Below are 23935 nucleotides of genomic sequence, written 5' to 3'. Positions count from 1 at the left end.
AAACACCCAACCTTAAAAGCAAGCAGCAACGGCAACATCTAATAAGTTTGTGGTCCCCCTAGATTCTCAGGTATCCCTGCAGTGCTACCTAAGCTCACCTTGAGAAGAGTAGCAGGGGCAGCAAGGAACCACTGTCAGATCAAACTGAGCCTCAACAACCACCTGTTTAAGCTATAATTCAAAGTGACAAAGAACTCTTCAGAGGTACTAAGGGATTCGCTGCAAAATAACTCTCAAGTGTTAACTGAGTTCATTCATTTCAGATTCATCAAACCTTTGGTAAGGGTAAATCCAAATACAGACCAGCTGAATACAGTAGCTCCCCCCGCCCCGTAGAGGTGAAATGGAGGCCTTTTGTGCTTTCTCAAAGGTCAAAAGGGGAACTTAAGCTATCAGCTACTTGTTGGTTTTCCCATATGATCCAGGATCAAAGCAATTTCAGCAGAAAATTATAACCAAACTAGAAGTGAAGCTACTCACACACGCTGAGACTTCACATGAGAGAATGGAGGAAAGGAACAGAAAGAAAAGGAAGGGTCTTGGAAACGTGGTCCAGAAGCTTAGAAAGCTTCAGAGGTCCTTTCCAATTCATTCACTGCATTGTACGCATGAGTAACATAGCTACTGAACATTCCAGCCTTCAAGCACCTGCTAGTTACCCTTGGCCACAGGTATTTACATTACATTTTTATTTTGTAATAATTTTGTAATGTAATAACCCTTTTTTTTTTTTTAATTTTGGGGTTTTTTTTTTGTAAAATTTTGGGGTTTTTTTGTAAAACTTTTGTAATGTAATAGGCCATTACAGATTTTAAAGAGGATGATACATCATTCATAAGGTCCCTGCATGTATGCAAATATATGATAACACATGCAGGGTTTCAAAAGGTGCAGGGTTTCATCTGAGGATGTGGTAAAATATGCAAATGTTTGTACTGTATTACCACCCCTAGATCAGTGGGCTTTCCGAAAACTGATTAGGAAAAACTTGGTACTCTCACTGGTTAAGCACCACCTGCTGAAGCAGTTAGCATCTGGCAAGAAGCAAATCGATTCCTCAATCACTCCATCAGGGGAAAATAAACCTACAAGTCTTGGGAAAAGCTATACAGCTCTTCACACAAGCTGCACAGCACCATAAACGTCTGACCACCTGAAACAATCCTATTTCATCATCATATACAGCAATTATTACAACAATGTTCTTAACACCTCCAGAATAGTTTGCAGATTCTTCTCAAAAATTTATTATACCTACATAATATGTCTTTCATAAAATGTTTTTGTTTTCATACAAGGAAAATAGTACATAGACAAGCATTCCTCACAGTATTGCAAACATTTAAGATTTCATTGCAAAACCCTCAGTATGTGGCAGCTCCTTCCAATAATGAAAATTTCAGTTTTCTTTTCAAGTAAATTTCTCATTACATAAAAAAGCTGAAAAATGTGACCCTAATGCAGCTCAGAGGCTGAGTAAACTGGTGGTAAATAAACATAACTCAACATATTTATTTGATTTGAAATTCACATGACTTTTAATCAAGTCTCAATTTTTTCTGTGAATGATTCATGATGTTGAAAGCCTGGGTTTGACATACTCTCATAATACTTATTTGCATTCTACAGAGCCTTTGGCAATTCTTCTGTGACAAATAAAACATGCGTGGTGCATGCATTGAAAACGAAGACAAGCTTATCAACAGGGTCAGCATAATTTTAACTTCCCTTTGCCAAGCTTGTATTTTAAGGCATCACCTCTCCCATACATACAGGCCCCATCTAGTCAAGTGTCTTACAGTGGCTATAATTGTGACAGCACATATTCTGCATTGGGTCTTGCTTTAACCTGAGGAAGTGACAGCCTCTGAAGAGAAAATTAGCTAAAGATGACAGAAAATTCCAGGGGAGTTCAAATAGCACATCTTTAAGTGAAGTGTGATACTTAGACCAGCAGAGGGATACTCTTAAATGCCTCTGGATGCAACCTTTAAAACATTTTTCAATATTCATTTATCTACCCTCTCTCTCCCTTCCTGCTCTGCCACCTCCATACCACCATACCACCTCAATAGTCTTCCCTTTCTCTTCCTGGCTGGAAAGGACCAGTAACTTACATTGCCCAAAACTGCAGCAGCTGCAGATATAGAAGAGTTTAAGTGCCCTTTGCCATCAGAGCAAGATGAGGTTTTCTTCCTGGAGGTGTAGGGGAATACAGGTGGGGGCCATTTGTCATTCACCTGCAGCACATCAGGAGGCAGCCCAAAGCCCTTATGGGTGGGCTCCATCTCCCTATATAAACATCAGTGAGGATCAGGAGGATGGTACACAGGCTTTCAGAGCTCTTTGCTCCCCATGGCACATGCCAGAGAAGAATTCTACATGTGAAGATGATGGTGAACGCTTTTTATGTAGGCCTTGCTGTTCAGAAAAGGGGGAAAGGGACTGCCTTACACCCACCTCTTAGCACACTTTCACAGCCCAGTTGGCCCCACAGCTCTTTGGTTATGAAGGTTAAACAGCAGAGTTAAAGACATCAACAGCTACAGGGAACTGAGCACTGCCAAGCTGCCACAGAAAGCCCAGCCTCTACAGTGGCTTGTTTCACGGGACCTGCAGCAGCAGGGACATGACAGACAGCAGTGCATGAACCAAATTACCAGGATCACAACTGCGTTTGTTGTTGGAAGCAGTACTTTTGACAGTGCTGGAATTCCTCGGCCTTTGACTTACTCCCAGTCACTATTCACACGTATAACTATATGCAGTAATAAAGAAGGGAAAGAGAATGACTGGACTGAGCAATTGCAGTGAAAACAGGAAATAGATCACAGCTTTGCTGCAATCTGTGAAATGTGCCTCCAGTGCCTTTTTATTCTGCTCTTGCTTACTATTCCTTTCTCAAATGGATGGTAACAGGTATTACTTGTTTCACACTAAGTGTAATTTCCTTCACTTTTTGTGCTGATTAGGAAATTAACAGGCAGTATAAGCAAGGTTAATTGCTTTTCCCATTTAAAATATACTGCTCTTGAAAGAATTAAAGTAGTAACAAGATCACCTATACACACAACTCTATGCATACATGCACCCTCTCAAATGAAACAAAAAATCACTAGCAAATGAGATTAATGACAAAAGCCAAGAAAATAACATTTTTACAAGTAAGTTATCTAGGAAAAAGTTAAGTTTAATTGTCTTTCAGATCTGTTATGATGTAATAAATGTCTATTAATGTTTAGCAGCAGATTAGGTTTTAATGACCATTGCTATTTTTGGCTGGTGGGTGACATGTAGTTTAAATATAAACCAGATTTATGTTTTACACCAGGATGACTTTCTCAGATGACTCTCCTTGACTTAACCTCTTCACACCCCACAAGACATTTAATATAATTTTATTTCTAATAGACTGTGAGCCAATGGGATCATATTTGCTACTACTGATGTTTTCAATGAGAAATAAAATCAATGAGGTTTATGCTGAAGATAAGTGTGATTAGTTAAGTGTAAGTGGCTTCAAAAATATTAGGAGGGTTACATTATTCAACCCAATGATGCAAATTAAGAAAAACTGGATAGAAGTAAAATCTATGAAAAACTCCTGATCTTGCTGTGTTGGAAAATTCTTAGCTAGAATTTGTTCTTTTGTTGACACTCTCAAAAATTAGTATTAGTAGGTAAGAAACTGTCTCGTTTTCAACGCAAGCAGTTAACCTTACGCATTCATACCTACAAAGAAAAAAAAAAATCATCTTAGACCTAGAGACAATAGAGCAGCCCAATGGGCTGCTAGGAGAAAAACACACGGTACTTGATGTAGTGTAAGAAGAACAGGCAAACAAGGCAAAGCCAGTCCACCAACTGACTGAGAAAACAAGACAGTAACACAGAAGCAGAATTCTGCATCATTAAAAAAAAAAAAAAGATATACACATGTGCAATAAATGTTGCATCTACATTTCTAGGTATGGTATTTTCCAATGAGCTACAAACACAGGGATAATAGAAAAAGCAATAGGCCAAATAACAGAACAAGAAATATTTACAGTTCCCTACAGCAAATGTCTGTGTAGTAATAACAAAGAGCCTGTTTTTTCCATGTTTTACCATGTTAATGACTTGTGTTGCACATTAATCAAGAGTCCAGCCTCATTGACCTTTGTAGAGTGAAAAAAAAAAATATTTAATTATTGCACTCATTTTTTCCAGGTACTTTTGTTATTATTTATATTCTCCTAACAGAGGTCACCATCTAACCCAAAGCCTAGTTATGAAAGGTCCTGGGCATTCTCACAGTAAAACACAGCTTTCCTTCTTCCACATTCCTCCTTCATATTATCTAATCAACAAAGAATGGGAAGAAGACACTCTTCTGCAGAGAATAGAGGTGCAGATGGATAGCAGGTAGTGATTTCCATGTCTGCCCTTCAACTCTGAAACCAAGCTTCAGCCAGTAAGTGGACCATTTCCAGCTGACTTCAGTAACAAGTGGTAAATACTCAGCATTTCCTTAATCTCTGTAGAATCAGCTCCTCCAGCGAGCGCAACTGAACAAAGTCCAATTTCTGACAAAATTATTCCCCCCAAGTAATATACACTTGCCTTAGGTTTGTCCCTCTCCAAAGGAGTACTTTCTAGATCTTCTAGGTTAGCAGTGAACCCAGTCTTTTCCCCAGGTACCGCTTCAGCACTTAAGCTCGATAAGCAAACTGGACAGCAAAGCTCCTGTCAAACCTTATGGAAATGAGGTAATATCCTCAGCATCTCTCTTATTGCCTTCATAACATTGGAGGACAAGACTACAGCCAATCTTGTGTAAAGTGCTGCTAAACCCATCCAGTGAAAATGCGAAGGCTCAGCTGTGTGTGAAGGAAGATACTTTGGTGTCACCGCAAGCTAGCGGTACCCCCTCGAACACAAGCTGACAGAGTGCACCTTGTTTGGTCTCCTTCCTAAGGAGGAGTATCATACAGCTGTACACAACAGCGATTTGCAATCTGAAGGGGCCGCTGCACTAGAGCTGAACGCCAATGCTTCTCTTGCTATTACAAAGGAAACATTTTATACTAGAAACTCTGAATAGGTAAAATATTTACATAAATAACGATCCCATACACACATGTCTCTTCCTTTTTAAAGTGAAACAAAAGCCAGATATTTCCGGCTGGAAGTATAAAAAGGATCTTAATTAAACAGAACATTTAAACTCAGCTGGAATTTCACCAGCAGCTCCCAGCTCCACTCCTGCATCATGACCTGGCATCACCAAGATCCACATGGTGACCAGTTGTCCTCCAAAGGCACTGGCTCCATAATCCTAATCCCCTAATTTCAGCAAAAGGACAGTGAGTTTTGCAAAAGAAATATTTAATCCAGTATGCACATGTACTTTCTAAAGGTACTATTATAGTATTTCTAAACAATAAAATGTTTGGGTAGGTGACAGGCTAAAATTAATTAGTTTCTCAAGTGCTTTCTTGCAGACATTAATTGCAAGGACAATCAGGATAAATGTGTTTAAGAGAATTTTCTTGGACATCTGAGTAAGGAATGTGAGACACTTTGCCTATTTTCATGTCTCATAGCCTCAAGATCAGTAGCAACCAGCCAAAAGAGTGAATACACCTGTTTTCAAATTTGCCTAAAACACATCTGCCTTGGTAAGCCTCAAATTAAAAATGTTTCTTAATGGCTTATTACATAGTGGGTCGCTATAAGATCCACGGGACAAATGAAGACAGTTCTTACCACTGCAAGTTATACTATAGTCCCAGAAAAATGATGCAGTATCATGTGAAGAAGGTGGGGGCCCAAACCAAACCCTGAAAATTTCTCAGTGCCTTTTCCACCAAGTAACCCTACTCCTACTTGACTCCTCCTAAAATTACGAGATTTGAATTAATCTTTTAGATGAATTATTGCAGGACTGCAGTGACTGCATTCAACAATAATGCTCTCAACTTGTAGTTTGCCAAACTGCAACAATGACCTTTATTACATTTTTAAGTACACATTGAACTTAATCAAGAAAGCAATGTAAACATGTTAGTCACAGGCATCTGGCAAAATCAAATACTATCAAATACAGTCAGACTGCAATGGGATGGCTGCACCACCGAGAATCTGCAATGAACTTAACTACTCAGTTTCCATCATTTCTAAGGAAACAGTAAACACTCATTTCCATATACCCTAAGAGCTGTAAAATTTGCAGTAACACCTTTATTTGTGGTGGTGTATATAAAGTATGCAAGTCCACTTCAGATTTTACTCTTAATGCATTGCTTCCGCCTAGAAAAAGCAAGATGTCTTAGTAGTTGAGAAACATTTAACTGTAGAAATCATATGCAATTCCAGAGAAGAAATTAAGCACCTCTGGCAACTATAATACAAGATAATTAGTCTGATGTATGGGCCTGTCTCTTGTGATATTTTGCAAGGGAGTATATAAATACCAAAATGTAGCTATCCTTGATATGCAAGATTAATTTGGGGGACAGGGAGGAGAATTTTGGTATCTGCTTAAACATTTCCTTCTGAAAAGATGACCACATTTCTCATCCTCCACAGGAAAGGGTTTCAAATGCACTGCTCTAATTCTAGCTAATCCGAGGTCACTGGCAACCCCCCCCCTGATTTCTGTAGTAAGCAGCACAACCAAGAGAGGGCCTTTGAAAAAACATCACCCCAAGCCTAGCAAGCAGCAAGTAAAACCTTTGTTATTTAAGGTCATAGCTGGAGGTGGAACTGCAATAAAGTATTTCATTCGATTATCTGAAAAGCCATTCATGGTAAACAACAAACGACTACTTTTTAGTACATCTTTACCTTGACTTATTTTACTGTATGAGAAGTAAATACTCTAGTTTATAAAACAAGTGGATAAATGACAAAAAGAAGTCAGCCCTAAACATTTTACTAAAGCAATCATTCTTTTGTTTATTTTGTTCTCCCTATAAGGGAGATTCACAAGCAAAAAGCAGGAACACTGGGCTTCAAAAGTAACCAAAATTGGCAAATTGTGCAGAAAGATAGATAGTGTCATTGTTTAGCACTTGGCACCAGTGTGGATCAGAGCAAGCAAGAACACAGATCGCCTGTGATGGGAAATCTATCAGATATAACAGAGCCAACTGATGGCTAAAAATCTAACATTAAGATCCTTTCATCCACTGCTTACCTTACATTTACGTAAGTTTCACGTCTAAAGCAATGAGAATCCAGAGATGGGAATATCTGAGTTGAAAGAAAACTGTATTTCAGCGAAAAGAAAGGTCAAGACCTTCTGTTCATCCAAACTGACTATCAACAAAGAGAACAATAACTGAAATTAATTTTCTCTAACATTTTTCCATTCAGGCCTTGCCTAAACTGTAATAGAAATAGGGAGGGAAGAAAGACCTGAGTGCAAGAAGGGGTAAGTTGCTTCCTGGCATCACTGTCCCTTCTGACCGCACAGTTTAACTCTCCCTTTACCCAAAGCGTATGTTCATTGCAAATGCAGCCGCTATTAATACAGCAGCGTATTATACACAAGCTCACAGCGCAAGATCCCAGCCAGAGCTGTTTCATTATGGAAGAAGACAGAAATACCATTCGTAAATTAGGTACTATCACCAGGAACAGGAACAGTTTAGCATCGAAACACTTCAGCAATCTGTGTGTATAAAGCCAGAGCATTACATGCCAGTAGATTTCAGGCTGTAGATAGCTTTAGGGTGAGAGCAGGGAGAGCCCAAAAAGTTTGCTACCAGAACTTTATCAAGGAGTTTATGCATGATTTCTTCCTCCTACATTAGGAATTAAAACTACTGATGTGGGGCTCAGATCGCCAGCGTGAAGAATGGCAGGGGGGACGACCCCGAACAAGCACTTTCTCACAGCTTCAGTCACAGCTAGAGGGAGACAGCAATGCTTGGCAAAAAAGTACACTCATGTCCGAGGTTCTGTTCACTCCTGAGGAGTCTGAGTGCCACAGTCCACATACTGACAGCAAGCAACAAAAATGCCTTTTCATGGCAATCAGGCTGGGAAACTTCTAGGAATTTACTTCCCTTTTACAACTGTCCTTCTATTAAAAACCCTCCCGTTTTCAAACACAGTTCATTCCAACCACATGAAAATTAGGTACTTTTACAAGCCACATCATCTGAAGAAGGAGGAACTGATCATCTCCAAGGCAAGGAAGTCATCCCAGGTTACACAGCAGCAGAGCTGGATTTCACTCCGAGGCACCAGAAGCCCTTTGCTCACAGGACTGGGGTGCAGTAGGAACTTCTCAACCAACCAGCAAATATCAAGGATATCCTGGAAAAGTTACCTTCATCTCTTCCTTGAGAATTAGAATTATGTAAACTCTCCTCCAGGAAAACAGAAGACACAAATTTGCTGTTACCACTGTGCTGCTGACCCAAGTGAAACTTTTCAGAATTTTATGTTTTTCTGAAAATATTCAGGTGATCAACTTCAATATTTTTGATATAAGTTTTTCCTATTACACAGCTAGAAATTACTTTTTTCTGGTAATGTTTCACTTCATGGCATTTCATTTTAAGAAACTAAGGTGCTCTTAACAGAAAAGATTTCAGTTGTGTTGAAACATTCTTGCTGATACATGATTTTGATTTAAAAAAGTGTCAATTTTCTGCAGAAAATAGTACTCCCTGGATTTTCTTTCCTCCTCAAAATTGCCAATAACTTAAAGTAATTTTCTCTCTGCTTAGTGGAGAAGATGCGTGCAATGTGATGACTCAGATCACTATTGCATATAATGGTAGACCACTGGGCAGCCTACTATGTGCTGAGAGGAGAACCAGAAGGAATCACAGTTCTACTAATGAATGCTGGTGCTGGAATGCTCTCCACGACCCACATTCCCCACCATATTTTTCTTACACTTCCCTCAGCAAAAGGACAAGTCCTTTCTCCCTCACTCCCCTCCAATGCAAAATTCACATACATTTTCAAGGGCGTTTTTTCCTGCTACCAAATATACTTCAACTTGTGTACCCATCACCTCTTAAAATACCCAGAATCTCCACCCCACTGGGCTGAGTCCTAAATTCACTGCCTTCTTCCCCCAGAACCTGCCATGAGTCCCAAGTGTTTCATTACTGTAGGTAAAAACAAAACTGAGGGGAGAAGTACAGACCAGCACATCACTAAAAATAGACAGAACAGTTGAGAATACTGATCTCCCCAGAATCATATTTTCCTTATTGAGTAATTAGAGGTTAGCTGCAATTAAACCAGAACAGCTAGTCCAACAGTGGGTCTGCTTCCTGGTGGCACACTCACTAGTACCAGCAGTAAGGGAAAATACCACATGCTTTTTTGTCCATCCCTACCAAATTCACCATTACTCAAGCAAAAATGCACAGAGTAGGGAAGAGAAGAGCAGCAAAGGACATTGCAGCAGAGCCACCCTCAAGTGCCACACAATCAGTTCAAACACTTTTCTCTGCAAGAACCTCTTGCACTTCAGCTTCCTCAACTTACTTGGTTTCCTACCTGCCTTGTAACACAATCACTAATGTTTAGCTTTCAAAGTAGCAAGGTGCAAGACTGAAGCGCTCTTTCACCGATCTTTCTCTGACCTAATCTGGGTCTTGCTATTCTCATCTACAAATGACTGGTACTGCAGAAGCAGTCTTCCCTACCATGCATGGCAGAATTGTCCACATAAACAACACAGACCTAAAAAGCTCATGTCAGGAATAATTGGAATTAAAGCTTAAGGTTTTCTGTTAAAGAAAAAACAGAAAAGAAAAAAAGGTAAATCCTGAATTAGTTATTTGGCATAGCAGTTTTTATCCATAGGACTTCCTTGTGCCTCCCTCTCTGCAGCATTAGTTACCTTTCCCTGTAAAAACAGCCAGCACCTTTGATTCATTTTTGAATGCTAATCTTCCAATCAACAGCAGGATTTCATCCAGTGTAAGTGACAGGGTCAGTCAGACCGGTTCACATTATCTAATGAAGCCACTGTCACATATATACTTTCAGGGAATAGCTGCAGCCCACACTTCAAGACTATACTAGGACTAAGCCTTCCTCGTAGCCCTTCAGTGTCTCTAGATCTCATCACTGCATTTTGAATTGGCAAAGTTCTCTGTGAAATGGAGCAAGCCCCAACCCTTAAAACATGTTCCTCTGTCGCCTTAACCAAACAGTGCCTGGAAAGGTTTTCCCATGTTAAGCAAACAAAGAGCAATACTCAAGGACACCACAGCATGGTTAGAGGCAGGACAGAAACAATTGCGGGGATAGACAATAACGCAAGAGCCCATCTTCACAAAGCAAATACTTCTGTCCGTGAGGAAAATTCCAAATGCAGCCTGCATGAAAATCACTAAAAACTGAAAGCGTACAACTTGTATCTCTGTGGTGTAAAGCAAAGCTATAGCTGCAGCAACAGTGAGAAAACTAAATCAATACTATTCAGGACCAATATCGGTAAGCCACCAACCAAACAAGCAACAGTGTGAACCTACTGATTCTGTAGAGCTATACCTCCACACCGTTTTCTTCATCTTCTGAAACATTTCAATCACCTTGCAAAATAGAAAACTGAAGACCAAAACTCCTAATTAATACTTCCTAAAACCCTGAAGTCACGCTTAAATAATTACAAAAACCCTTAGTAGGATGTTCTGCATTATACACTTGTCAAAATGCTTTACATTAATAAAAAATGGTGGGTATTTTTTTTAAATTATTATTATTAATATTCTGCTGTGGATTTATCAGGCTGAACACTTAGTTACGACAACCTCAGGTAACTCAGTGAGACTCCCTGGACAGGTTTGTTACACACTGCCTGAATAAAGACTGCTCCTGCTGAGTGCAGACAAAGAACATCACTATGCGTGGACAAAACAAGGTAAAATTAATGCACGAGCTTATTTTAACAGGCATCCAGAGATAGAAGAGCCTGTCAGCCACTGGAGGCTCACATGTTTCCATCCTCCTTCCCAGCCATGTTAAAGGCTTCTGGGAATGCATTCCCTCACCACTGTGCCCCTGATCTCAGGGTGAAAACCAGGGCAGGATTAGAAAAGAGCTGGGGGATAAACACATTGGTAAAACAATAAATACCAACTAGACAGCTACAAGGGTCAGGAGATGTTTAGGAAGATTACAAGTTCAAAGACCACAGCAACAGCAAGTACTGACAGAGCGTACTTCTGAAAAATACATGCAAGTCACATGCATATATATCGTACATATATACAATTTTTCATACAAAATTTTTATCATTTTGACTCTTATTTAAAATTATTTTTTTTAGACAAGGACTGGAACATGAAGGGCTACCTTCCTTACTAGTGCTTTCCTACTGCAGAGGGCATTCCCAAAGAGTGCTGGGGAAGGCCTCTTCAACATTGCGCCACAGGCCTCCAAAGGGATTTCTTTAGCAAGCCAAAGATTTTATTTTTTCTGGGGGGTGGGATGGGGTGTGGGGGTGTGGGCAGAAACAGCAGGGGTAGGAAAAGGCTGCACAGGTCACATACAGCTCCTGAGTGGCATCTCAGGGGAAGCTGTGCATGGTCACTGCAGCCACCATCCCTGGCCCTGCTTCCCCGTCTCATGGGGGACAGGGTAGAGACCCTGGTGGGGCAGCACCACCTCAGGGCACTCGGACCCACCCTCTGGGGCCCACCACCCAGGTGGTGTGGGGCCTGCCCCATGGCCTTCTCAGGGCCCATCACCAAGGTCCCTGGGGCTCACGCAACCCCTGACCCTAAGGCCTCGCTTTGATGGCCCCCAAGCAGAACCCACCCCAGGCCCCAGCGACCCACCGGCAGGGCCCAGTGGCCCCACAACAACAACGCACAAGTTCTCCAGCAGCCCGGTCCCACACCCACAGCACAAAAGTTGTCCTCGCTGCTGCCCCTCTATGGAAACCAATACTGAGGCTATCAGCCACGCAGGAAAGGAGACACAGGTCTGTAGTGCTGCTTTCAGACCCCAATTCAGGACATATCAGGCACACCAAGAGGCCATTAAATTGCTGAAACAGCTTTTAAACCAGACAGGCAGGAAAAATGGTTTGCAAAGACTTGTTACGTGAGATCAGGTCTCCCCAATGTCTTTGAGGCACTCAAAGTGCCCCAGCAGGCCAAAGAGTATGGTAAGAACATGGCTGCCATCCTTCACCAGCTGAAGGGGTCAGGCTGCATTTAAGTAGTCAATGAACACCAAGAGCAGTACCCTAAAAGCAACACAGCCATTGCAAAAGGTTGCTAAAGATCTACAGCACTTCCTCCTCTGCCCCGAAACAATCAGACTTTAAACATACCCTTCTAGAGAAATGGTCCAGCCACTAATAGTAACTGTTTACGTGCATCAGTAAAAGATGTAGTGCTATGGAGACTAAATGGGACTTACAGAAAAGAAGCTGTAAATCCTTGTCTGCACCTCAGAAATGAACACTTAATACAACTGGCTTTGAGTACTTCTCACTCAGCCAAGGTACCAATTGTGGTACCGCTATAATACATTTTCATCATTGTTGTTAATGGCTCCCCCAATTTATTTTATCCCCTCTGCGTTAATAAGCTGTGCTCAAAGTCTCATGATTCAAACACTTCCCCCGCCCAGCTGAATAAAGCAATCTTTTGGATTTCAACCTAATACTGCTAAGCTATTCAAAGACATACGAAATTTAGATGTGCAGAATGTTTGGGTCAGAAAGCACAGTTAGAATACAGCCAGCAGTTATTTGTTTCCCTTTTCTTGCCCCTGTTCCTACTCCTGTGCTCCCTTGCTTCTCCCCCAGCCAGCACTTTAATTTCCTTACTAGCAGGCACATACTTTCTTTTCATATTGCAAAAGTCAGTGTAAAAACAACACTTTGTCTAGGGCCACAAACACAGAGTTGCCTACTACATCTCCACCACCCCTTTAGTTACCAGTTGGTACAAATTTAACAAGCAGTTTTACAGTCTCAAAAGTGGGAACACACAGCATGCTAGCAAGAATACTCCTCATTTCCACAAAACTCAGCACAAATCCAGTCTCCTCATACCAGTAGTGCAAAGGAAACCAATGATTCAGGCTCGCAAAAGCACGATCAGCTAGAGATACTCTGGTTCCAGACATCCTGCATACAATGGAAGCACATCATTTAGATGCCACTTCCAAAGCAACAGTGATGAAGCTCAGTCACAATGTGAAGGATATTCAGGTACCCTGGGTACTGATGTTCCCCCAGATGAGATCAAGGGTCATGTAGCAGTGTAAAAAAGCAGTAAGTCAAAACATCTTGAAGAAATTCCATGTCCCACTTAAGTCAGGGAACTCACTGCTGCAAGAGGGTGATGAGGCTGATTCACAAAAGCACCAATGTTTATGTCCTAGCCCCTAATCCTCAGGAAGTCACAAAATCCTTGTGACCAGGTTATCCTGGAGCCATTTATTAGACAATATGGCAATCTCTTTGCTGCTTAGGATCTAACAAAATAGAAAAAAAACTCACATACAGAAAAACTCTCACATCTGTTGCAACAGCAAGTGGGTAACTTGGATGCAATCGTATTCTGACTCAATTTTGCCATCATCCCCTGAAAAACTTAAGGCAAATATCATCCAACCAAGAAAAAGTCACAAAACACTTTATGTTAGTGACTAAAAATAAACATATAAGCAAGGTTTTATTTATTTATATTTCTTTCCTTGCTCCGTCTCCATCCTATCAACTACCTATATTCTTTCCTGGATAGTTCTGTTTGGGTTTTGTGGGGTTTTTTTGGTTTTTTAGAGTTTCTTCCTGCTGCACACCAAGAATATAGACACTTACAGCAAAAACCACTTTCAAAACTGTTTTTATTCCTGAAGATGGAGCAGGCTCGAGGCACAGTGTATCCTGTATCAGTCTTCATACTATCTGGCTGTCTAAGCTCCAAAACTACAAGGAAAATTCATTGATAAGTATCCCCAGTGTCCTCTGTATGAGAACAGCTGTCTTCATAATGTCATGGTCTAACTCCAGCCAACAACTAAGCACCACACAGGCACTTGCTCACTGTCCTGCAGTAGGATAGGGCAGAGAATCAGAAAAGTAAAAGTGAGAAAACTCATGTGTTGAGATAAAGACAGTTTTAATAGCAAAAGCCGCACACACAAATGAAGCAGAGCAAAGAATTAATTCACCACTTCCCACCAGCACACACACACAGCTCCATCACATGTAATGGTTATTTGGGAAGACAAATGCCATCACTCCAAACGTTCACCCACTTCCTTCCTCCTTCCCCCAGCTTTATATGCTGAGCATGACATCATATGGTATGGAATATCCCTTTGGTCAGTTGGGGTCAGCTATCCCAGCTGTGCCCCCTCCCAACTTCTTGTGCATCCCCAGACTAGTTGGTGCTGGGTTGAGAAGCAGAAGAGGCCTTGACTCTGTGTAAGCGCTGATTGGCAATACTAAAAACATCTCCGCATTATCAACACAAATCCAACTCATTACCTCATAGTAGCTACTATGAAGAAAATTAACTCTATCCCAGCCAAAACCAGCACATATACCCAGATCCTAACTGTCCTCCACAATGCACCCTCCCTCCATGACTGGCAAAATCTTCCTTACGGCACGGCTGTGCTCATGAGCCGTTTCATTTTCCACAAAGCACTGTACAAGACATTCTGGTCCCTGAAGGGCCTTGGTTATGAAGAAGCATCACCTTATTCTGCATGTACAGTGGCCAATGACAGGGTTGCATCATGGCAGCAGCTGGGTAGGGAATGGTCCTGTGAAATGGCAACACATTTCATGGGGGATTTCCTTTTTACTTTCTGCCTAGAAACTATGACATATGGAGGGCTGGCAAAAAAGGGAGAGGACAGATGTCTGGAGACATTATAGTTACTATGTTAACTGCCTGGAAGTTTATTCATCAAAAGGTGATCACCCTTTGTTCAAGTAAGAATTTATTTTAACTTTTTTTGCGTCTTTCAGAAGTTGACAGCAAATTTCTATTACACAGTTCTCAAAAAGTACAAAGTGATTTACAGCTTGATTAAAAGGCATGGTTCTTGGCCTGAAATACCAAACATTAAGCAAAAACCTAAGGCAGAACACAACTAAAAGGTGACAGTAGCAGCAAAGGAGATGAATGGAAGCCTTCTCTATGGCCAGGCAGGCTCTGTACAGGCTGGCACATCCATGTATGACACTGGGCCAGTCTGGATGTCACAGGCATGTACAGCTATACAAGCAAAAATGTGCGGCTACACCAAAGCTTCTTTCTCTGCACTCAGAGAAAGGGGAAGTCTGTAGCACTCAAACTAGCAGAACAGTAACACTCCCCCTTTTTAAAAGGGCAACTTGGATGTGCATGATACAGTAAAAAAGCAAAAACCACCATAGAAGCTATTCAGTTTCCAGCAGTGATTGACAGACACACAGATCCAGTGAGATGTCTTTTGATTCAACCTGGAGTTCATTTCCAATGGACTACAGAGAGCTTTAAATGCTCATGTGGTTCTTAGAAATAACAAAATTCAAAGACTCAAGCATTTAGAAAGTCTCTTTCAACAGTAAATCTGCTTTTGGAGTTTGCATCCCATAAGCAACACTTCCTGTGAAGGAGTAGCCATCAGCTGTATGAATCTGCAGTCTCACAAGCTGAAGATGGAAGTTCGAGTAAGAATTCGGTTCACAGACTGGCATGAAGCCCAAAGCTTGCCACAATGTTTGGAGAAGCATCAGAAATACAAAATGAAGTCAGTTTCATCCAACTCCAAACAAACAGAAGCTGAGGGGAAGCCACCCTAGCATCACCTTCACCTGAGCACTAGATGGATCGCAATAGTGAAATCAGACGTTAGGTTAGAGACAAGGGAGAAGTTAACTATCCCTTTTGCCTGGGAAGACGTGTTCTAGAGGGAATCTTGCAATACTATTCATAACAGAGAAACCTCAATAAACAGGTGATGAGTAAATTGGCAAAAAGGGAGGGAGCTGGCAGCATTTTCCTCACATTTGCTACTAACATATCTACAAACTGGACAGGCTGGATCAATAGGCTGAGGCCAACTGTAGGAGATTCAACAAGGCTATACACCAGGTCCTGCGCTTGGGTCACAACCACCCCACGCAATAGTACAAGCTTAGGAAAGAGTGGCTGGAAAGCTGCCTGGTGGAAAAGGGCCTGGGGGTGCTGGTTGACAGCTGGCTGACTGTAAGCTGGCAGTGCACCCAGGAAAGCCAACAGCATCCTGGCTTGTATCAGAAACAGCGTGGCCAGCAGGACTAGGGAAGGGATTGTCCCCCTCTACTCGACACTGGTGAGGCCGCACCTCAAATCCCATGTTGAGTTTTGGGCCCCTCACTGCAAGACAGACATCAAGGTGCTGGAACATGCCCAAAGTAGGACAACGAAGCTGGTGAAGCGTCTAGAGAAAAAGTCCTATGAAGAGCAGCTGAGAGAACTGGGGTTGTTTAGCCTGGAGAAAAGGAGGCTCAGGGGAGACCCTGATCATTCTACAATTCCCTGAAAACAGGTTGTAATGAGATAGGTGTAGGTCTCTTCTCTCAAATTACAACCCACAGGACAAGAGGAAAGGGCCTCAAGTTGCAACAGGAGAGGTTTAGATTGGATATTTTAATTTTATTTTTTTTCCACAGAAAGGGAGCATTGGAACAGGCTGCCCAGGGAAGTAGCTAAATCACTATTATATTTAAATACCTGGAGGTATTTGAAAGACATGTCACTTTGGGACACAATTTAGCAGTGGACTTGGCGGCAGCATTAGGTTTACAGCTGGACTCAATCTTAAAAGGTCTTCTCCAATCTAATTGATTCAATGCAAAGAGGCTGCTCTTCAGCATAGCACACCTATCCAGTATCTTCACCCAGCCACTGCTGAAGGGTTATAAACTTTTACCCAGTTCAAGCATGGCTGTAGAATGGAGTGCAAAGAAAAGGCTGCTTCTGTAGAAACAGCCTTCCATAAGTCAGATGTAAGAAAATGTGGGGGGGGGGGGGGGGGGGGGGGAGGAAAAAAAAAGGGGGGGGGGGGGATAAAAAAAGGGGGATGAAGCATCCATTCTTTATGTAAGTACCAAAGCCTCTTGGCACTTTCTACAACACAGAAATGATTGCCCCCCACTGTGGAAGAGTTTATCATTTACAGTGGAGTGGGAAAACAACTGGAAACAATGTTAGAAATTGAGAGCAACAAGAGTTGTGAGATGCTCAAGATAAAACATCTATCGTCTATTTCTTCTGGCACTTGATGAAACTGCCTGCCTGGGTCTTTTCCACCAAAATTCAGGTCAGTCACTGTCCCTCATTCACAGTGTCAGAGCCTCTCTGAAAATACACATCAAAGAGCTAGCTGAAAAAGAGAACTGCTAGGCAGCACTGCAATGCAGGTCAAGTACATGAACAATTTTCTTTTTTGCCTGTGCACAACACCACGCTTATTCCTCCCAGAACGCAAATCCCAGCTACCTGTGAGGATGCAGATACAGCAGGCAAGCAAGAGCTGCCATCCCAGTGCCCCACACAGCAATACTCTCAGTTAACACAAAGGTGGGAAATAACATGTCACCTCCCATAGTAGCTCACTTCATCAGGCAGAGGGGATGGTCAGTGACACACTGAGCAACAGCACTCATACACAGATCCTTCTCTCTCCTCCGGACTGCCAGCCCACACAGCCCATAAACATGCAGTTATCTCCCCAAGGCCCTTGACACAAGAGAGCTGTTAAACAGGTGCTTCTCTGAAGGAAAGAAGAACTTAAGACCAAAACAGAGTCTACGATAATGAACTGTTCACAAGGGCTTTATCTCCGCAGGGGAGGATTTGTTGGTTTTAAACTCTCAGGTAGCAAATGATGAAGTAAGTCTCCCCAGGGTTTACTGACCAATAGTAAACTGTGTGCATATACTCATGCATGATTATTTTTTTTAAGCTCCTATTAGTTTAACACATGTTTAGACAAACCCAACATATATTGCACCTAATGTAAGAACAACTGAATAACAAATACAAAACCAAATGTCATGACTTATCTTTTTTTACCTGCTGCAATGCTTTCACTCACCCGCTTATAACATTTATCAACACAGAGAAGCATGAACACAGGACATGCACAAAAGGAATTTGCAATATCAAACAAACTGCTTGCAGGAGCTGGCATCGCCTTGATGCTGGGCCAAAATAAAATAGAAAAGAAAAAACAACACAAACAAAAACACCCTACAGTGGGACAAATGCAGCCTATGTTACTTGCATTCTGTTCCTGCTCTACAGCACTATTCCCTAACGCACCTGAGTTGCTTCTATTTTTAAGAACGTTGCTGTATTAGCAATACTGTTCTTTGCATCAAAAAATGGATTTTTAAAAAAAAGAAAAGAAATATACACACACCTTCAGGACTGACTGGATTGTTCTTTAACTTTTAGGTTTTCCAGCTGTGGAGAAGGGGAAATGTTTCCCCTTTCCCAAGAGATGTCTGATTTTGTTGTTGTTGTTCACTCCACAGCTCAGAAACCAAATGTGAAGCTGCAATTTTCACACAGTAATGGCACTGAAGGAGCTGAGATTCCAAGAAAGATACAAAATACAGTAAGTTTCACAATGAAACTGGTGGAAGAGAACAGACATATACAGTGGCCTGTGCAACCAGCAGACACCATTTCTGTGGGTAAAGGCACAGCACCTTTTCCCCGGTTGTCACATAAGAGACTGTGCTTTCGCAACAAAGCTGGAAGAACCCTCTGCTCTCTTAGGCAGCAGCTCATTAAACTGCACTGAAGGCCAAAGCAGTCAATACACTCATGTACCACAAAACTGCCTTAGACAGGCAAGGATTTAGGCTAAGTAGATATTCTTTCATCATTTTCAAGTGCTGTGTTATGGCCTCATCCAAACTGCAGTGTGCCACAACAAAGAGATACTGATGGATATGAATATACCAGGAACTGATGCCTAGCTGCAAACATGAAACATTAACTTCATCTTGGCCATCATAGTTTAATTAGAATAATAAATTTTAACAATAAAAAGCCCTATTTCCTGAGACCTAATTGCTTCTACTATCATTAAAGGAAGACTGTGGGAATCAGGCCAAAATAACACTAGACATGGCCTGCAAGCAGAAGGACAACTCTGCCCATGACAGCAACACACCTATAAATCCAGCATTAGCCCTGCACTGTCCTAAATACTGTGTTCTGAAACAAGTTATCTTATATCACGTTCCCTAGTAAATCTGTGCACAGACTTAATTCCAGGTCAAGCAGGGCATAGCTCTCACAGGAGAAAAAGATATCTCAAATTATTTCAAATTCCCTACAGGACATCAGCAAAATGTGTGCCTGCAGACCACAGGGTACTGGCACTGGGTATCTCACAGAAATTTGCCCATGAATCGCGTATCTAGCTGCAGGTACAGCCTCCATGAGAAAGCACACCTTACATTTCTGAATCAAGAACTGCACTCAGCAAGAGTGGTGCAAAATCCTAAATCAGTCTCCTTCCCTGCTCTGCAACTCTCTTTCCTCCCCCAGCTTATTTTGGTTACTTGGATGAGAAGCAGACAGCTCTCTTACACATCCAGCAAGTCAGACGCAGCTTGCTTATATTACTACTAATAAAAGTGCTTTATAAAAATATTATAGATTCACAACATATAAAAAAATAGTTCTAAATAACAGCCATGCATCTTATTCTTTATTAAAAAACCAAACAGTATAATATCACATTTAAGAGTCACTTGGGAGACAAGATAAACACTCGCAGCAGGCACACACTGCTGCCCTACAATCCATGCATCCAAAAAGTTTGCATAGTTGTGCAAGTAACTGTAGAACCAAAAGCAGCCCTGAGTAATTAGTGGACAAATCACCTCAATTAAAGCAGTTAAGTTTCAACATCAAAGATGAGAGGACAAAACAAAACAAAAAACAAACCACCAAACAAGAACACACACATTAAGGTTATTTGTAAGAGTTGGAGGGATTACAGCCAGGGAGGCCAGACCCTTGCACAGCTCATCCTCAGACATGCTGCTTGACCAGGGGCTAAGAGTGAAAGGGTGCCTTGGCATGCCTTTGTTCAGAGATATCCAAGAGCTGTAACAACATATTCTTGGTACAGGCAAGGGTAGGGACAACAGCAATACTTATGACTACCTAAAACTTCAGGCTACAGGAATCCAGGGAGAAACACCTTGGAAAACAAAAAATTGAGACACGCTGAAGGTTAGAGTAGATGAGCTAACATTCTCTCCTAGCTGTAAACCCCAGTAACAGCCGAATGCAAAATGCCAGACAAGTAAATCTCTGACAATTACACATTATAATACAAGCCAGCAAGGCACACAATGGTTTTGAAGATAGAAACATGGGAAAAGTTGAGAGACTTGTGATGGGCAACAGAGGAAATCACCAGTTCTTCGGTAACAGCTCCCCTTACTCCACAGGCACCTTGCTTGTATTTATTCCTCATTCAGATTACCTTCCAGTATTTCTGCTCCATGCTTAGGCCCGTCACAACACACACACACTACCAAGATGCTATTGATTTCAACCGAACTGATCTGTGAAGCAAGAGGGAAAGGTCAGTGCCACCAGACCCTTGGCTTTGGGAACCTTCAAGGGGGCAGCACAACTACACCAAATTTCTTCCTACTTGTGCTGGTCTGGTTGTTAAAAGCACTGCCTGTGTTTGTTCCATGTTATAAGACCCCTCTGAGAGGCAGAAGGACAGGTCAACAGGACCATTTAATTTGGACTCAACAGCTACAGAAGAGAGTGACCCTGCTAGAACTGGTTCGTTCTTGGGGGCCGAGTTACGGTCACTATTATTTCAGCCCCCTGGAGAGCTCAGCAGGCCAGGCAACAAATTAAAAGATTATAAATAGCACCAAGCGAGCGGTTTTGTTACAGTCTCAGAGGCAGCACTGTGCCAACCTCCATTCGGGTTTCACCATGAATCTGAAATTCGGATCAAGCCCCCAGTAAAAGTTCAGGGAAGTGTCAGCACCACCCCAAGTGACGGCTGCAGCTTGGGATAACCACCTTGCCTTTCTCTCACTGTGCGCCAGACAAGTATTTATGACTTTGACTTGAAGCCAGATTTAAATGGATGATTTTTTACAGTCTTAACCCAAGACCTCATGTTCATGCAAAGCATTCACAGCAGCAAATCACCATTCTTCCAAGGGAAGAGAGAGGGGGCAAATGATCCCGAACCAGCAAGCATGTACAAGTTTCAAACTCTCTCCAAGTTAAACTTCACACCAAGTCAAGCTGCTTGTCATACCCCAATGGAAGTAAAGCTTTCTCCTTCCCTTGCTTGGTGATGAGTTACATAGCCTGTGGGCCAAGACAAGGAGCTGGTGTTTGCAAACCCGTGTTCTGCTTATGCCTCTGCAACTGATCAGCGTTATGGCCTTGTCCGGCCACCCTGACACACACTTGCGCTTATCGCCACTTATGCTGCTAAAACTTGTATGTTTGCTTTAAAACAGAGAGCATATTCTAGCATACTTATAAACCTCAAACTGACTCCCTAATCTTTCAGAAAAGGGCTTGGGACCATCAAAAGAGAACTGGTTTACTGTGACAAAGTGTTTTGTTCTGTTTTTTTAATTTTTTTCCCAAGCCTTCCAGTTGCAAACCAAAATGTTTTCCCTGGAATAATTTCAGCCAAATGAAGTCTTTGGTCCTTGCTCTGAGCCGTGCTGCCCTAGGTGGTATAACTTCAACTATAGTGACTAATCCTACCTTCCTATAAGGAGATTCATCAGAGTAACAGATCATTTTGCAGGACTGGGCCCTTCACAGTCCTGAATCACTTCAAACAGGGCAAACATCAGCATAGCAGCTTTGAATTCACATTCATGAACTCACCAGTTTCTAGCAAAAAGGAAAGAAAACAAGCAAGACAGCTGAAGCCTTATCAAATTTGAGGTAAGACAAATGCTAAAAACCAGACTTCTTAAGGCAGTGTTTCCCAGACTAGAGAGGAGGGTTTCTTGCTCTTGATCCTCCCCTCCAGGGTTTTTGCAGAGGAGCTGTGAAAAGTGACTGGTCTGAACAAAGAGATCCTTCACAATTATCTGGAAGCCTTTAAAAAAGGCTGATGTTAATGTCATATTTTATGCTGCTATCTCACAGGCCTCAAGGAAGAATGCAGCTTATGTCAGAGTCTGTTTTTCCTTCTGCAGAGATGCACGCTTCAGCACAAAGGCTTCTCTCGCAAAGATACATCTTTGAGTGAGATAGTGATATGAAAAGGAAAATGCTTTGAAAATCCCTTTTGCTCTTTTAATTAGAGTTTTAACATAACACTTGGGGTAGTAAGACCAGATTATTCCACCAATATTCAAGCTGAGCAGGTTTTAGGCACACAACAGCTCTCACCAAAACCAACAGGATTCAGAAAACCAAGTTGCTGCACACGAGAGAAGACAGCAGGATCTGGCTCAAAGCGAATTTGTAGAAATAACAGCCTCTCATCTCTACAGAGATCATTTAATAATAACACTACAACTGCCGCACTGCTCGAAGATAGCCATTCCCTGCTTAATAGCACTGGTGCTCTGGGAGGCATCCCTGCTGAGCAAGGACTCAAAGCCTCCCAGTTCTCTGCTGCTCACCACCTCTCCCTCCCCACCACCTGCAAAGGGTTAGCACTACCCCACACACCCATGCTGTATCTACCCCACCCCTATTGCTGTCTTTCCACCTATGCTGCCAGTATGCAACCTCGCAGACAGGACCAATGACTAACATACCAGTCTGCAAACGCAACCAGACTTGCGGCTCTTCCCACAGGCATTTACCAGCATATTTTAGGAAACAGTTTGGACAGATGGCAGCAGGTTGCTGGAAAACTGTTTAATCCTCCCTCCATGTGCTTTGGAGATGGCATTATTCTTAGAGCAGGCAAGCACTGCCTTGATCTGTTGCACCAAACTACAGATTTATCAGCCTTGGTATTATTAGACACTGGCAGTTTGCTTTAAAAAAAAAAAAAAAAAAAAAAAGGCAAAAACCCCACAACCAAACAAAACAAAGAACCACACACACCAAAAAAAACCAACCATGCAAAACCCCAAAATTACAAAAAACACACCACAAACACACAACCCCAAAATACACAAACAACCAAAAAAAACCCCAACCACCCAACGGAAGAAAAAAAAAATAAAAATCAAGTGCCAAGGCACTTTTGTTAAGCATCAGTCAATACCAGTGTGCACCCCTCAGCAGGAATGCCAGAAAAGCCTTGGGACAGGCAGAGCTGGCCTGCAGCAATCCCTTCCAGATACACTCCCACAGACAGCAACAAGCACAACAGCTGCTCAAGCAATGATGCTCACATAGCTGCAGCCCACAGCTAGCCCTGCAGCAAGCTGCCAGTGCTCATCTAGGGATGAGCCCCATGGGACAATCCTCATTCTGCCATCACCCTAACTGACTTAGGGACAAGGTGGGCCCCTTCTGCCGCCTAAACCACTTGAAATCCACTTTCAGGCCACCAGCTGGACCTCACTCTGCAGCACCAGCATGTCCAGCCTTCCAAAGCTCAGTTTTTGACCCTGCTCAGACAACATGCAACATGTTTGCAACAGTCTTGCTACCCAGGGACTTTTCTCAAAACCAGCAGGAGCTAACAGGAAAATATCAATGCCCCTTCAAGCTAAACTGCACCTATTTCTCCTGATGATTCAAACCACCACTGCACAAATCTACAAAATGCCCCATAACCAAACAAAAACCCCAGATCTCTTCCCTAGGAGGACTCTGACCTGCAAAGCCTCCTGAATTCAGTGACACTTGAGTAAGTGCTGGAGATGTGTCAGGAAAGGGAGAGGAACACAATATTTCACAAAGTGTGTTAAGCAAAGTTGAGATAAGTAGTCTGTTCAACACTGCAACACCACATTTCTTTCAAGAGGATG

The 23935-nt window shown here is 42.1% G+C and overlaps 1 long non-coding RNA gene across 2 annotated transcripts in view; it reads left to right on the top strand.

Annotated features, from left to right (window-relative positions):
- LOC308060262 overlaps positions 1-13758 on the top strand; it is a 34471-nt gene extending 20713 nt beyond the window's left edge. For both annotated transcript variants that reach the window (XR_013926650.1, XR_013926651.1), the window contains one exon: positions 1630-13758. This is a non-coding gene — a long non-coding RNA (uncharacterized lncRNA). The remainder of the gene's footprint in view (positions 1-1629) is intronic.
- Positions 13759-23935: the final 10177 nt, after the last annotated feature.

This window comes from Falco punctatus (assembly GCF_963210335.1).
Source record: "Falco punctatus genome assembly, chromosome: 1".
NCBI classification, from domain to species: domain Eukaryota; kingdom Metazoa; phylum Chordata; class Aves; order Falconiformes; family Falconidae; genus Falco; species Falco punctatus.
The sequence above is the reverse complement of the archived record's forward strand: the minus strand, read 5'-3'. Positions and strand labels throughout refer to the sequence as shown.